General features: G+C 43.0%; 1 protein-coding gene across 1 annotated transcript in view; it reads right to left on the bottom strand.

Annotated features, from left to right (window-relative positions):
* LOC134351859 (dual specificity mitogen-activated protein kinase kinase 6-like) overlaps positions 1 to 14908 on the bottom strand; it is a 205271-nt gene extending 190363 nt beyond the window's left edge. The window contains exon 1 of the mRNA XM_063058686.1: positions 14786 to 14908. The gene's annotated coding sequence lies outside the window, so the exon portion shown is untranslated. The remainder of the gene's footprint in view (positions 1 to 14785) is intronic.
* Between the last annotated feature and the right edge of the window lie 1130 nt (positions 14909 to 16038).

Here is a 16038-nt window from a genome sequence, read left to right as displayed (position 1 = left end):
GCCACTAATGTAAAGCACCCCATTGTGTCAAGTTCAAGTTTATTGTCACCTGATTATACATAGATACAACCAAACGAAATAATGTTCCTCCGGACAATGGTACACCCACACAACATATATCACACACAGCACATAAACCAAAATCTTAAACTATAAATGACTTAATAAAATATAATTCAAAATAAGTGTAGTAAAAGTGTAGCACAGATAAACAGTAAACAATAAACAGCTCTCTGTCCTAGTCACAAAACCTCGGTGGCAGGGTATTCATCAGTCTCACAGCCTGAGGGAGGAAGCTGTTACCAGTCTGGCAGTCCTAGTCCTGATGCTCCTGTACCTCCTTCCTGACGGTAGTGGGTCAAAGAGATTGTGGGATGAGTGGTAGTGATCAAGTTCATTAGTCAGGACAGGGAAGTTACAGGCAGTCTCCAGCTCTGTTCCTGAGGAATGTTCATAACCTGAACTTTCTGTAAATCAGAAATAAGAAGCAGCACGTGGTAAGGGACCACAGAAAGAGCTCCAACGAGAAAATGAGCAGGTGGGAAACGAACGGCTACCAACTGTTCTCATCAACACAATGAGTGAGCGAGTGAGTTGCTCAGTGCTCCCAGCTCTGTCTGGCTCCACCAAGCCCCTGTCTGTTGTGGTTCAAAGAGGGGTTGTTGTGGTCGATGGGGAGAGAGGGGGCACACAGAAATTCCATTTCCAGCCAGCTTAAAATGCCTACAGCCAGAAAATGCATCCTGCCAGTCTTCAAAACAGTCATTTGCATGTACATGAACTCTGACTTTTGTAACCCCAGGAGGACCTGTACTATTTATAGACTCGGGTACTTTCGCCGCAGCATCTGCAGAATATTGATCAAAGCAATGAAAGAACCTTCCGCTGCAATGTTCTTTTGAGATCAGCTTTACAGAGCAGAACGTTGCTGTTAATTAGCATTGGATCCAATTGACAGATGTGCTGGATAGCAAGTGCTTCATGTGCAATGGCAGGGAAATCAATACACTGCATATTTTATAATCTGGTTGTATCAGGAGTGCAACAGGAAATATCCCTCCAGAGAGACCAGGGTGAACAGGCGTGGACCTCCCCAAAGGAAGGGGGAATGTCAGAGCTGAGTGTTTTACACAGAGAGTGCTGGATGGGTGGGATGCTCAGCCAGCAGTGGTGGGTGAAGCTCAGACCATAGGGACACAGGGACTCTTAAATAGGCACATGGATGATAGAAAAATGGAGGGCTATGTGGGAGAGAGGGTTAGATTAATCTTAGAGTAGGTTAAAAGGTCGCCACAACATTGAGCATTGAAGGGCCTGTACTGTGCTGTATGATCTTGTGTTCTAAATCATCCCTGGCTTATGAACGTCTGACACGTGGTCAAGATTTCATAATATTAAATTTAATGGTCTGACATACATCATTCATTACTATTAAAAGTAGAACAAATTTCTTCTCTCTCTACTTTTAATAATTGTTCGTTCTTATCAGTTTTATGTGCTTTTGATGCTATTTTTTGCAGTACTGTGGAAGTGTGATTACTATATTTTTTTTCTGGTTTAGGATGGTGCTGGTGATGCTCAGTGACTCATTAGCAGTGGCAAAAACAAAACAAAGAAAACTACCAAACACTTTATGAATAAAACTTTATTAATAATAATCGCTGTTAACAACGGAGAGGCGAGCGGTGGGGCAGGCAGAGCAGCAGGTGAGGCATGGTCGATGAAAGCGAGGCGAGGGGAGGGGTGCAGGCACCAGAGGTCGAGGCAAGCGAAGGAGGAGGCGGGATCGGTGCAGAGTCGTAGCGTCCCCGAGGTGAGGGAAGTCTCGATATCTGATTGATTTAAGCACAGGGCCAAATTGGCAAGGTCAGAAATGGGCCAAATTCTGGCGGCAGTGTTCAGGTCCCATACCATCCGAGGGCAAAGAATGACTGATGTTTATTGAAAAGGTCAGGGTGTCAGGGCCAGAGACGAGGCGAAAGCCAGTTCTGCTCAGCTCCACACTGAAATGGGGCTGTGGCCTGCTCCGGCTCCAGTGATGCCTGGCTTCGTGCCTTTCATAAAACTTCCATTCTGAAGCTATTTACTTACTTTTATTGTTTACATAATTCGTTTTTTTAAATCTCTCTGCACAGTGGGTGTTTGATGGTCTTGTTTTTAAGCATTCTTTTGAGGTTTTTTGTTTTGTGGCTGCCTGTAAGGTTGTATAATGTACATATACTTTGATAATAAATGTACTTTGATCTTTATGTATTTACTGACTTCTGAAAAAAATTGGTACTTGAGTTATTATGGTCACATGTCCAGAGAAACAGTGTAAAGTTTTGTCTGTGTGCCATCCAGAAAGATTCTTCCATACATCAAAGCAACATGAAAGAGCAAGTAGATCTGTTGAAGCCATCATACCAAGAGATGACTCACTGTGGCACCATCTTGGCTATTAAGAGGCCAGTATCATCTCAGTCTATTGAGGAACTTAAAAAGGAATTTTCTGTTGCATTTTTACCAAATTTAATCAATATTAATTTTCGGAATTTCTTGGACATCTGTGAAAGTGGGACTTTTTTTCCATGAGGATGGCCTATATAGAGACGTATCTGAACAAAGCTCATGAATATTAGATACAATCATATTTGGTGAAAAGTCTACAAGGAAATTCCTTTGTTATTGCATGAAAGGCCAAAATGGCGCCATCTTTTACCATAACTGGTAGGATCTTTGAAGGCTACAATATCATAGGTGTTTTATTAGCAAGTCCAGAGCATTGTACTGGTACAATAATGTCACTCTAGTCAGGATTTGCATTCTGATTCAGGACCCTATGAGAGAAAATCACACCAACAGCAGTTAATAATACTTTGGCATCAATCACATGTGCTGCTATTGGGGACAGGTTTAAAATCCCTTTGCAAATCAAATTGGGAGCACAGTATCAACATTCCTTTGGTTTATCAGACACTATACTTCACCTTATATAAATACATTTGTTAAAATCAGCACTATTCAGTTCTAGAATATCCACATACTCTAAACATCAGCTCTAATCTGGTTCCATTGTAATCTATTGAATTACAGAGCCAGGTATACAAACAGCAGTACAATCCCGTCATCTACATCCTTTATCTAAATTTCAGAATGTTTAACCACACTGTTAAGTCAGCATTCAGGTCCAAAAGTGTTTTATTACTCATTTGGCATTGTTTTTGCAATAAATGTGCTATCATTGAATGATCTAATGAGATGCAAAAGGAGAATTAACAACAGTCATATTGACTTGAGTTTATCCAGATTGTGGTATTGCGAAGTAACTGTAAATAGAGTATTGCACTTTGTGACAGCTCCTGTACCTAATAAAGTGGCCATTGAGTGCATGTTTGTGGTCTTCCCCTGCTGTAGCCCATTCACTTCAATGTTTGATGTGTTGTGCATTCAGAGATGCTCTTCTGCACACCACTGTTGTTACTGTCACCTTCCTGACAACTTGAGCCAGTCCAGCCATTCGCGTCTGATCTCTTTCATTAATGATGTGTTTTCACCCATAGAACTGTCGCTCACTGGACATTTATTGTTTCTTGCACCACTCTCTGTAAACTCTAGAGACATCTCTGCATGAAAATCCCAGGTGATCAGCAGTTTCTGAAATGCTCAAACCACTCCGTCCGGCACCAAAAATCTTCACACTTCTGTCACATTTCTTCCCCTCTCTGATGCTTGACCTGAACAGCAACTGAACCATTTGACCATGTCTGCATACTTTTATGCATTGAGTTGCTGCCACATGATTGGCTGACTAGACATTTGCATTAACAAGGTGTACTCAATAAAGTGGCCACTCAGTGTAGCTTGTTAGATTTCTAAGCATTCCTCCATGACATGAATACAAGTGTTGCCTTCCACGTATCGGCTGTGGCTGAGTGTGTTTCACAGATGTCACAAGAAGAATGAGATGGTGTGTGTCAGAATTAGTGTCTTCGTCATTCAGCACAGAAATAGGCTCTGCAGCCCTTCATATCCACCTGAACTACTTTGCCACATGAATAGATTCCTTTTGCCCATATTAGCTTCCATATGCCTCTATGCCTTGCCCATTCAAGTGCCTCTTAAATGTAAGTGATTTTATCTGCTTCCACCACTTTCTGTCTAAACAACTTAACCCTTTGCAGATTTTAGACTATTACACACCACTGGATATTACCGACTGACATGTTAAAGCTCCAGATCAGTTGTCAATTTGGATATAGATGGCAATGATTGATTTTGGACAGATTAGTTATAGTCAAGATGTATATTGTTAATATTATATTTAAACAGCATTTCTAATGCAGTGAAATCATCCCAAAGAATTTCACAGAAACTTGATCAGAGAAAAATTGTTACAGAATCAAAGGGATGAAGTAGACTCACGTTAAGGATTGATGTGGGGAGTTGTAGGGAAGAAAGTCCAGAGATTAACGCTCTTTGGTTGGGTGAAGGAAGCAGCAGATGAGAAGAGAGCAGAGTTTGAAGAAGCAGACTTCTCAGAGTATTAGTGTTAGGGAGGGAAGGGTCCATGCCTGGACTTGAATGTGAGGATGAGATATTGCTAATTAGGATTACTGACTGTGTGTAATTTACTTGTCAGACTTGACCCTTTTGATCACTGAGCCAAATTATCTTAGTTCTGAAAATACAGTTAAAAGTTCTCATCTTGTTTTTCAACCTCAAACTGCAAATCACTTGGGCCTATCCTTCCTCACTTCTATAACCTCCTCCAGCCCACACATCTCCCGAGATCTTCACACTCTTACAACTCTTCCTCCTTCTGCATCACTAACTTTTATTTTTCCACTACAAGCTGACTTCCTTTGTCTGTTTAAGTTCTGTGTTTTCTTCCTCAAATCAGTAGGCCACCTCTGCTTCCTAAAGCCTCTCCATAAAACCTACAACTTTTGGCCATACTCTAATTATTAAGCAGGTTGAAAAGTATTGTTTGTGATTACGCTGATGATGGGACAGACATTCTGGAGTGCTTGATACTTATGCGAATGTAGAGGCAATGATGGGCACAATATGAAGGGCAAACACTCTGTAAAAATGAATATGCAAAAAATATTAAAATATACTGTCCAACCTTTCTTCCAACATATCCACAATTCGGGTGTTTATTTCTCTGCCTGCACCAAGACACTAAGGCCTTTCAGTAGCAGATACCTTCCGATACGCCCTTAAATTTCTAATTATTTGCCAGGATGTACATTTTTAAAAATTTGTTGTGTGAAACCTTTGGGAGGAAGTAAATGGGGTGGCATTGTACTGCCTCGTTTTTTTCATTACAAAATGTTTGCTGTAGCGACTCTGAACGTATAGAAGAGCCTCAGTTGTTGGCTCATTGTGGTAGCTTTAATAAACTGCTGGCAATAACCTCGGGCAACAAAAGATTGTAATATACTTAACTTTGGACAGTGCTCCGACTTGCTCGTGCACTTGGTGCAAAAAGTCAATTGCCATGACGACCTGCAGTCAGCAGAGTGTTTCAGGCCCACAAATTGTATTGGCTGCACAGACAATGACTTAAAAGCAGTTTTTGCAATATCGCTTCTTCCCGACAAAAATCAGTGATAATGTTGAGCTCCTCTCATTGACTTCAGTCCTTTTATTATAGAAGCTTCTCCATTTGATGTAATTGTTACATCTGAGAGGCTGCTACGGTAGAGCAAGGAATAATTAATCTTCCTCCAGAAATTGGTTTATCATATTTCACTGGAGACTGAAAGTAAGAAATCAGTTTTGTTTATTGAAACAAGTAAGCTTAGTTAAGACAGTATTTATTTGGTAATGCAAGCAAGATTAGTTACATTGGTGAACATTTTTCATAACCTTGGCATCTTCACCCATACTTTGTAACCAGTAAAGTATATGCACTAACTGGAAATCAATGGGAGGCCCGTTCATGCAAGGTTTCTGCAGGTTTCCTGCTGAGCCCATTATGGTAGGGGACCGAGGTGGGCAGGGGGTGTGGGGAGGGGGGGTTTCTCCCAGATAAACTCCCAGCAGCAAATTATGGAAATTGCCAAGTGATAAGTAAAGATAAAACACGTCATGTAACATAAAGGCTATGAGTAATAATCTACTCTTTGACATCGTGTTTTTTTAATTCTATCTCTGTTGTGATTCTTTTATAACACTGTTTCATGTTTGGTAAGCACTAAATCATCATCAGGGGAATTCTGGCTCTAGGTTTGAAAGCAAGAACATTTAGTACTATTCCAGAAATTGTTCATTTGTCAGAGGCCAGGAGAACCATTGACAGATTAAAAGGGGAACTTGCTTTTCTATTGAGCTGGTGCAGAGGTGGATCCTGAGTGGTAGCAAAAGAACAGAGCAAGAGTCTAAAATAGAACTAGACTTTGCAGTGATTAAAGTTATTATCAGAGTACATACCTGCCACTACATACAACCCTGAGATTCTATTTCCTGCGGGCATGCTTAGCAAATTTTTTAAAGTACAGGAACTGTAAACAGTATCAATGAACAAGAACCCATGCAAATGCAGATATAAATAAATAGGAATAAATAACAAGAGCATGAAATAACAAGATAAAGAATCTTTAAGGTGAGACCACTGGTTGTGGGAACAGCAGAAAAAAAGAGTGAGTGTAGTTATCCCCTTCTGTTCAAGAGCCTGATGGTTGAGGGGTAGTAACCGGGTGGTGCAAGTCCTGAGGGCCCCGTACCTTCTACCTGATGACAACAGCAAGGAAAAAGCATGGCCTGGGTGGTGAGGATCTTTGATGATTGATGCTGCTTTTCTATGGCAACGTTTCATGTAGATGCAGCTTCAGAACTTATTTCCACCCCAATTACAGAATACCTGCTTTCACTACATCTGTCTCAGTTCAATTGTTGCTGACACTCTCTCCTGGGTGTTTGTTCTCTCCAGAACAGACAATGTACATCTGGCCAGATTTTCATCCCTTTCCCTGTAATTCCCAGCCTGACAGAGATGGTAGATGCAGAGTTGCTGAGGGCATTTAAATCAGAATCTGAATCAGGTTTATTATCAGCGGCATGTGACGTGAAATTTGTTAACTTAGCAGCAGCAGTTCAATGCAATACATAATCTAGAAGAAAAAAAATAATAATATTAATGAGTAAATCAATTACTGCCTATGTATATTGAATAGATTAAAAACTGTGCCAAAAACTGAAATACTGTGTATTAAAAAGTGAGGTAGTGTCCAAGGGTTCAATGTCCATTCAGGAATCGGATGGCAGAGGGGAAGAAGCTGTTCCTGAATCACTGAGTGTGTACCTTCAGGCTTCTGTACCTCCTACCTGATGGTAACAGTGTGAAAAGGGCATGCCCTGTGTGCTGGAGGTCCTTAATAATGGATGCTGTCTTTCTGAGACACCGCTTCCTGAAGATGTCCTGGGTACTTTGTAGGTTAATACCCAAGATGGAGCTGACTAGATTTACAACCTTCTGCAGCTTCTTTCAGTCCTGTGCAGTAACCCCCGCCCCCCATACCAGACAGTGATGCAGCCTGTCAGAATGCTCTCCACAGTACAACTATAGAAGTTTTTGAGCGTATTTGTTGACATGCCAAATCTCTTCAAACTCCTAATAAAGTATAGCCGCTGTCTTGTCTTCTTTATAACTGCATTGGTATTTTGGGACCAGGTTAGATCCTCAGAGATCTTGACATCCAGGATCTTGAAGCTGTTCACTCTCTCCACTTCTGATCCCTCTATGAGGATTGGTATGTGTTCCTTCATCCTACCCTTCCTGAAGTCCACAATCGGCTCTTTCGTCTTACTGATGTTGAGTGCCAGGTTGTTGCTGCGACACCACTCCACTAGTTGACATATCTCGCTCCTGTACGCCCTCTCCTCACCACCTGAGATTCTACCAACAATGGTTGTAGCATCAGCAAATATATAGATGGTATTTGAGCTATGTCTTGCCACGCAGCCATGTGTATATAGAGAGTAGAGCAATAGGCTAAGCACACACCCGAGGTGTGCCAGTGTTGATCGTCAGCGAGGAGGATATGTTATCACCAATCTGCACAGATTGTGGTCTTCCAGTTAGGAAGTCGAGGATCCAATTGCAGAGGGAGGTACAGAGGCTCAGGTTCTGCAACTTCTCTATCAGAATTGTAGGAATGATGGTATTAAATGCTGAGCTATAGTCAATGAACAGCATCCTGACAAAGGTGTTTGTGTTGTCCAGGTAGCCTAAAGCCATGTGGAGAACCATTGAGATTGCGTCTGCCATTGACATATTGTGGCAATAGGCAAATTGCAATGGGTCCAGGTCCTTGCTGAGCCAGGAGTTCAGTCTAGTCATGACCAACCACTCAAAGCATTTAATCACTGTAGATGAGAGTACTGGTGGGTGATAGTCATTAAGGCAGCTCACATTATTCTTCTTAGGCACTAGTATAATTGTTGCCTTTTTGAAGCAAGTGGGAACTTCCGCCCATAGCAGTGAGAGGTTGAAAATGCCCTCGAGTACTCCAACTAGTTGGTTGGCACAGGTTTTCAGAGCCTTACCAGGTACTCCATCTGGACCTTCCACCTTGCGAGGGTTCCCTCTCTTTAAAAACAGCCTGACATTGGCCTCTGGGACACAGATCACTAGGTCATCAGGTGCAGCAGGGATCTTCACAGCTGTAGTTGTGTTCAGACAAGAACTTGCATTGCCTATGCTTGGAAGGTTATGGGCCAGGTGCTGGAAGATGGGATGAGTACAGAGGGGCACCCACATGTTGTTTGACTTTAGAAAACACTGTTGTCCACATCCTGACCCACCCCCAGTCCCGTACACTCAGCCCTTTGCCTGCTGCCTTGTCCCCCGAGTTAAACGATGTTAACATTCAAATCCCTCTTTTAAATCCCATTTGTCCTTAATCTATTATCTCATTCCTGGAAGCACCTTGAGAGGACTTGCTCTGCTGAGTAGGTGAAATATGTGACATATACGAAAGTTGTTGCAGAACAGACATTGTGTGGGAAGGTATAATTAAACAGAGACGGGACTTTGTGAAGAGTTTAAAGAGCACATAGGCCAAAATAGCCCACATCTGAGTCATATATATTATGTAAAAACCTGCAATTTGCTTTAAAGTTGCACCATGCACCAAAACAGAGATTACTGAACAGTTTAACAGGAGTAGTATTGTTGCATATCTCAAGGAGATCTTGCGACTTCCTTGTGAAAATGATGTAATGGTCTTTCGGAGGTCACTTGATGTAATTTTCCTGCCGATGTGAGGTCACGTGATGACATCTTCACCACGGGTTTAAAAGGGAAGACCTCTGGTGACGCAGTTAGTTTTCCAGCTAGAACGTTCGTCAGTGTCTCTGTTCCTTTGCCTATTTGTTTTATGGTGCAGTTTCATTTTTAAAATGGAGTGTTACGTTCTTTTGCAAGGTACAATAGTGCTGGACTGGCAGTTTCTGCTAGATTTGTTGATGTACCTTTTCAGTAGTCTTGGAGAGTGAAGACTTAATCGAAGAACAGTACCTGAAGGATTAAGAGAAGTTGGTATCGTTCAGCAGTTTAATAAAGGATCGACCTTATTGAGTCTTCGTTGAAGAAGTAGCAACCTGCATCGAAGATAACGCTTGTCAAAAGAGCAAAGTAGTTCATGCAGGATTTGCTCTCTAGAAATTAAGGTCAGTTGTTTTAAGCCGTTTATTTCCTTCCTTGTGAATCCTTTGGACAGAACCAGTAGGGAAGTCGCGTCTATGAAGAAATCCTTCTCCAGAGAAGTCTCTCCTAAATGAATGTATAAATCTGTTGGACTGTCAAATTTACCATTTTAAGAACTGCACTTGACTTTACCGCTTTAAGAACTGTTTTCACATTTATCGCTTTAAGAACCAGTAGCAAGTGGCGATTTGTTGAACGGCCACATAGCGGTTATCTTCCGGTTAAGGTTTTCATTTGTTTTTTATTGATTATCCGTGTTTAGTAAATGTTTGGTTGTTTTTATATAACCTGACTCGATTGACACTCATTGTTGCCGGTTACGTAACAGTATCCATGATCAAGACTGTACCATGCCCAATAGATTCTGGATTGTGGTGTGTTTGTAATATTACCCTGCCCATCACAGTTCATTTTTAAAGTATAACTTAACTTTTACTTGTTCTGGATCAAGTTCCCCTCAACTAGTGATGAGCCTACTCTTGAACTGCTGGTCTGCAAAGATAACTATCTCAAGAATGGAATAAGTAAATAAATAAATTGATATGAACAATTTATCATTATTGAAATAGCACCTAATGCACTGAGTCACTTTATGGAGGCAATTTTAATTCTGTTCAATGGTGCGAGATGGATACTATTGATCAGCTACTTATTACACTCTACAACTCATCCAATATTTCCTTCCATGAGTAAACGGGAAAAATGTTTGATTGGCAGACAATTTGATGTCATCTACTTTTTAAAAAAAATATCACAGCTACCTCTCATGTTGCCGGCACAGTGCAAACTAAATGTGTGAAATGGGTGGGATGCAGGGGAGAGAGATAGATTAATATTTGTCATGATGCCAGGCTTCTTAGCAAACCGAAAACATTCTTAACTCTGCATCTGTAAATGCATGCAATCTTGTGATGCCTTGATGCACAGCAGAACTTAAATAGTAGCTGTGATAACTTTGGACTGTAAATCACTGTGACACAGTTCACCTGTGTTGTACTAGCCATGCGTGAAATACAATTAGTGAAGCATGGAAGTCTCCGATGTAACAAGGACGTGTACATTTTTACTAGATATCGTCAATCAACCGTGCATTTAAGCATCTGAAACAACAAAAGAAGGAACCAAATCCATTGCTATTCTCCTATCACGAAAGGTCAGTAATTATAGCCCTTTAAGGACTCCAGAACATTTATCTTTTTGATGATGTCTTCTGTGAACCCTGTGGTGCATTTTGATCTAGCTTTAAGTTTCTTTAATGGCAGAGTGCAAGTTCTGGTGCTGGCATTAGGTTTTGGCTCTCGGCATCGCAGTGTAGGATCTGATAACAAGCAGATCACTCATGCCACTCCCTCATTGAGATTCACAATCAAACATGGACTTCAGGTGGAACAGAATTACAGAGTGAAATATTAAAGGCCTGTGCACACAGGTGGAATTCAGTCCACAATTTTAAATTCATACATCTTTTAGTTTTTGTTATTAAATGGATATTGGAGAGAAACATTAGATAAAAACATGGATACAGGTCACCGAATCTTCCCTAATGATCAAGCAACTCATTATATCATCCCAACATTCCCATCAACTCTCCCCACCTACATCTTACAGAGGCCAAATAACCTACCAATTAGCTCATTTTTAGGATGTTGGAGGAAATTGGAACACGGATGCGGGATATACAAGCGTCACACTGAGAGCACCACTGGAAAGAAATCCAGTGACTGAACCCCAGTCACCGGAGCCGTGAGTCAGCAGCTCTCAATGAAAGTGTAGCAGTGGAAAAGGTCTACATAGTTTCAGAACTGAATTGCTTGTCGCACTCAGTGTGAGTATTTTCACGAGCATCGTGCACGACTGTAATTAGTGGTAACTAATGACGATATGCCAAGTCCTAAAAGAGGGGCAGGTCACTGAAAGCAGCCAGTGCTGGGGAGTCACTGATGAGTATCTCAATCTCCGGCGAAGAATGGGTCAGGGCAGTTCCCCAAGAATCACTGCCCAGTATCTCGACCTCTGGTGAAGAATGGGGCAGGGCAGTTCCCCAGGAGTCACTGCCCAGTATCTCGATCTCCGGTGAAGAACGGGGCAGGGCAGTTCCCCAAGAATCACTGCCCAGTATCTCGATCTCCGGTGAAGAATGGGGCAGGGCAGTTCCCCAGGAGTCACTGCCCAGTATCTCGATCTCCGGTGAAGAATGGGGCAGGGCAGTTCCTCAGGAGTCACTGCCCAGTATCTCGACCTCCGGTGAAGAATGGATCAGGGCATTTCCCCAGGAGTCACTGCCCAGTATCTCGACCTCCGGTGAAGAATGGGGCAGGGCAGTTCCTCAGGAGTCACTGCCCAGTATCTCGACCTCCGGTGAAGAATGGGTCAGGGCAGTTCCCAGGACTCACTGCCCAGTATCTCAATCTCCGGTGAAGAATGGGTCAGGGCAGTTCCCCAGGAGTCACTGCCCAGTATCTCTATCTCTGGTGAAGAATGGGGCAGGGCAGTTCCCAGGAGTCACTGCCCAGTATCTCTATCTCTGGTGAAGAATGGGGCAGGGCAGTTCCCCAGGAGTCACTGCTCAGTATTTCAACCTCCGGTGAAGAATGACACAGGGCAGTTCCCCAGGAGTCACTGCCCAGTATCTCAATCTCCGGTGAAGAATGGGTCAGGGCAGTTCCCCAGGAGTTACTGCCCAGTATCTCTATCTCTGGTGAAGAATGGGGCAGGGCAGTTCCCCAGGAGTCACTGCCCAGTATCTCTATCTCTGGTGAAGAATGGGGCAGGCCATGCAGAGCCAATGTGGGGGATTGTCAATAGTGGGGACCTCAGAATCTGAATCCAAAGATTTCATTTCTTTCTAAATCACATTTATTTGTCCTTTTGTTTGTTAATGTGTTTTCAAATAAGTATGCTATAAAATAGAATGCATCGCAACAGATCATTTCATTCTCTTCAGATAGTTACAGTTCCATACTCCTTATCTAACCCTATGCTTGCTAATACTACCTTCCACATTCTTGTGGATGTGACTGGTAACTGTAAGGTCATTGGAAATTTCAAGCACCAAGATGAAACAGCAATGGTAAAACACCATCAGATAGATCAATGGTACAAGAAGGAACTTGGTCACAGAGGTGAAAGAAACTAAATGATCTCACTTTATTTGACAAGGTCAGGGGACTCAGCCACAGATACCTCCCCTCCCTGCAGTATCACTTGCCCACCCTGACCCAGAACATGTGATGGATACTCACACGGATAACTATCTGATCATGGCAGCCATTTTACTCACACTCATTGACACACACCCACAAACATACTCCCCTTACTACTGAAGATGGAGGTTGCTTGCAGCAGACAGCTACAGTGATGCACAGGATGGGGCTTCAAGCCCAGCACCTCAGCTGGGTAGAGGAGAAGAGTTTGTTACCATTGGTTTAACTTCTGCAAGGCCAGGGACCACTGCGAGAACAAAGAAAACTGAAGGGAGTGGTATATTTGTCTAACCAGCCCAGGAACCCTGAGTCCACAATCTCTTTACCCTTCATGTTCCTGCTCATCACTCTCCAGCAGCAGCCACCTCATTCAGAATCCTCTCTCCCCCCTCCAATTCCATTTTCTTCTTTCTTTCTCTGACTTTACTATCCACCTGCCTCTGTCTCTCAGCTCCCCACACTCAGTTATCTGACTTTATCTCCCATAACCTTTCAGCAACCACTCCCCTCGCCCCCTTGTCCATCAAACACATCTGGGTCATATTTCACCACTTCCCCTCTCCTCATTATACTGACCACCTCCCCTCTCCACTCTGATGCAAGGTTTCGACCTTAACCACCAACAGTTGCTTTCCTCTCACAGGTGCTGCTTGACTCACAGAGATCTTCCGGCAGATTGTTTGCAGCTCCAGAATGCACCATCTGCCATCTCTGAAATCTCTTCATTTCCACAATAACCTTCAAGAGGTTCAAACACCTATCAACATTCCTCCTCCCTCACACCTGAATCAGTGCCACTGTGGAGGACGATTCCACCAGAGTCAGAGTTCACACTGAGCAGTCAAACTCCACAGAAGAGGAACACACACCGTTGCTGCATTCATTAATCATCTCCAGCAGCTCACGGCCCCGTCACGATCAACAGCTCAGAGTTATGATACACACCCACACACACACAGATGTCCTAGTCAGAAAGAGCTGCTTCTCTGCAAACCCACTTCATGCATTAGTTTAGCTCCGAGAGCTTCAGATGTTCAGCTAGTCAAAGGAGAAAGGCAAGGGGAAAGTACACACAGCATGTTCTGGGTCTGGGGACACCAGAGACAATGATGATATAATTTAGAGAAAGAGAACGAGCTGCTGAAGGTTAGGCAGCATCTGAGGAGGCAAACAGATGGTGGGCATTTTGGGATGAGATCTTTCATCAGGATTGAGGTGTAATGAGGAAGTAGCCAACGTGAAGAGGTGAGGAGGAGGCGCTGAGGCAGGAGATGGTGGGCAATGGTGGATGTAGCTGAGGAGGGAGTCCATGGGCAAAAGGAGCTAGGTGGGAAAGGGTGGAGATGGTGACAAAGGCTAGGAGACAATAAGTGGATTGGAAGAAAATGGCTGCACCTTATGGAATCTACAGGAGGGAAGGGCAATGAAGGGAAATAAGTTAAGGGATGGACGGGGGCAGATGGGACAGAGGATAGGAAACCCAGTGGGTTGAATGTGTGGGTGACAGGCAGATGGAACTGGTTGGGGGTGCTAAAAGAAACTGAGGCAGATGGAAACAGGTGGGGAGCAGAAAAGAAATAGGAATGTTTAGCCTTCAGGGGACTCCATCAGTCTCTTACACAGAGCGTTAATCTTATCCAACAGCCTGTACATCAGCATGCAAAGAATCAGCCATGGCACAGTGTGTATGAGAGAGAGAGCCTAAGCAGCTGTATCCTCAGCCTTTGAAGCTGTAGTTACTGTCCAAGAAGCTGGCATTGGGGTATTGAATTCCACCCTTGGCTGGGACTTGGAATCTGTGACCTGTCCTCCAGAAAATTGAATGGACATCTGACATCCCAACCCAGAGGACCAACATAGAGCAAGTGACAACTATACTCTTTACCTCTTCCAGGACACCTGTTTGGTGGTCCAAGGTGAGTCTTGCAAGTGGCCCAGAATGCTCACCCCAGCAACTATGCTGGTGCAGGAATCAGCCACTCATCGTACCCATATTTCACCAACATCACTTGCTCCTCCACTGAACCAGCCTGCAAAGAGCGAGAGAGATTGGAATGACGGATAAGAATTGTTATTGTCTCTACTCAGACAGGATGCCATTCTACGCCATGTAGGCAATTGCGGGATACATGGGACGCTGTTACTGTGCCAGAGACCCAAGTACTGTCACTGTCTCTAGGGAATTTGTACGTTCTCTTCATGACCATGCTATTTCCTCCCGGCGCTTTAGTTTCCTCCAACATTCAAAAGGTGTGTAGATTAAGTTTAGTAAGTTGCGGTCATGCTATGTTGGCGTTAGAAGCCTGGCAACACTTGCGGACTGCCCCCAGAATATCCTCAGGCTCATTTGGTTGTTAACACAAAACAGTGTTTTTTGAAGTTTCGATACACGGTGTGCGTGATGACAAATAAAGCTGATCGTGAATGAAGAACATGCTACTACTGCTGGGACCTGGACTGCTCTCTGAACAAGTTTCATCAGATTATCTCCACCTCAGCTTGCAGAGAGATTGTGCCTGCATGCTTTCTGTATAGGCATGCCACCTGCTGGCCAATACCCACCTATAATTTTCATTTCTTGTTCAGAAAGAGTATCAGAATCAGGTTTATTGTCACTAACTTTCATTGTAAAATTTGTTGTTTTTGTGGCAGCAGTGCAGTCCAGGTATAACGAATGACCACAATTGCAATTAAAAAATAAATCATGCGAGAGAAATGATGAGCAGTGTTCATGAACCATTCCAAAATTTGATGGCAGAGAGGAAGATGTTACTAAAATGTTGAATGTACCTCCTCCCTGATAATGGTAATGAGAAGAGGGCATGTCCCAGATATTGAGGATGGATGTCATCTTCTTGAGACACTGAACTTTTGAAGATGTCTTCAACTGGTGGGAGGCATGTACCCCTGAAGGACCTGGACAAGTCCACAACCCTCTGAGGCCTTTTACAATCTTGTGCATTAATCTGTCATGAGTTAGTTGCCTTTACCTTACGATTCTTCACTACAAGTCACTTTATAAATTTAAATGTGCTATGTGATTCAACTTGTAACCTTCAACCAGGCATTATTGAGAGAAAGTCTGCATCTTCTAGCATAAAGAGAATCTTGTTAAAGAACAGAATACCCTCTGCAACA

This window comes from Mobula hypostoma, chromosome 9, assembly GCF_963921235.1.
Source record: "Mobula hypostoma chromosome 9, sMobHyp1.1, whole genome shotgun sequence".
Lineage (NCBI taxonomy): Eukaryota > Metazoa > Chordata > Chondrichthyes > Myliobatiformes > Myliobatidae > Mobula > Mobula hypostoma.
The sequence above is the reverse complement of the archived record's forward strand: the minus strand, read 5'-3'. Positions and strand labels throughout refer to the sequence as shown.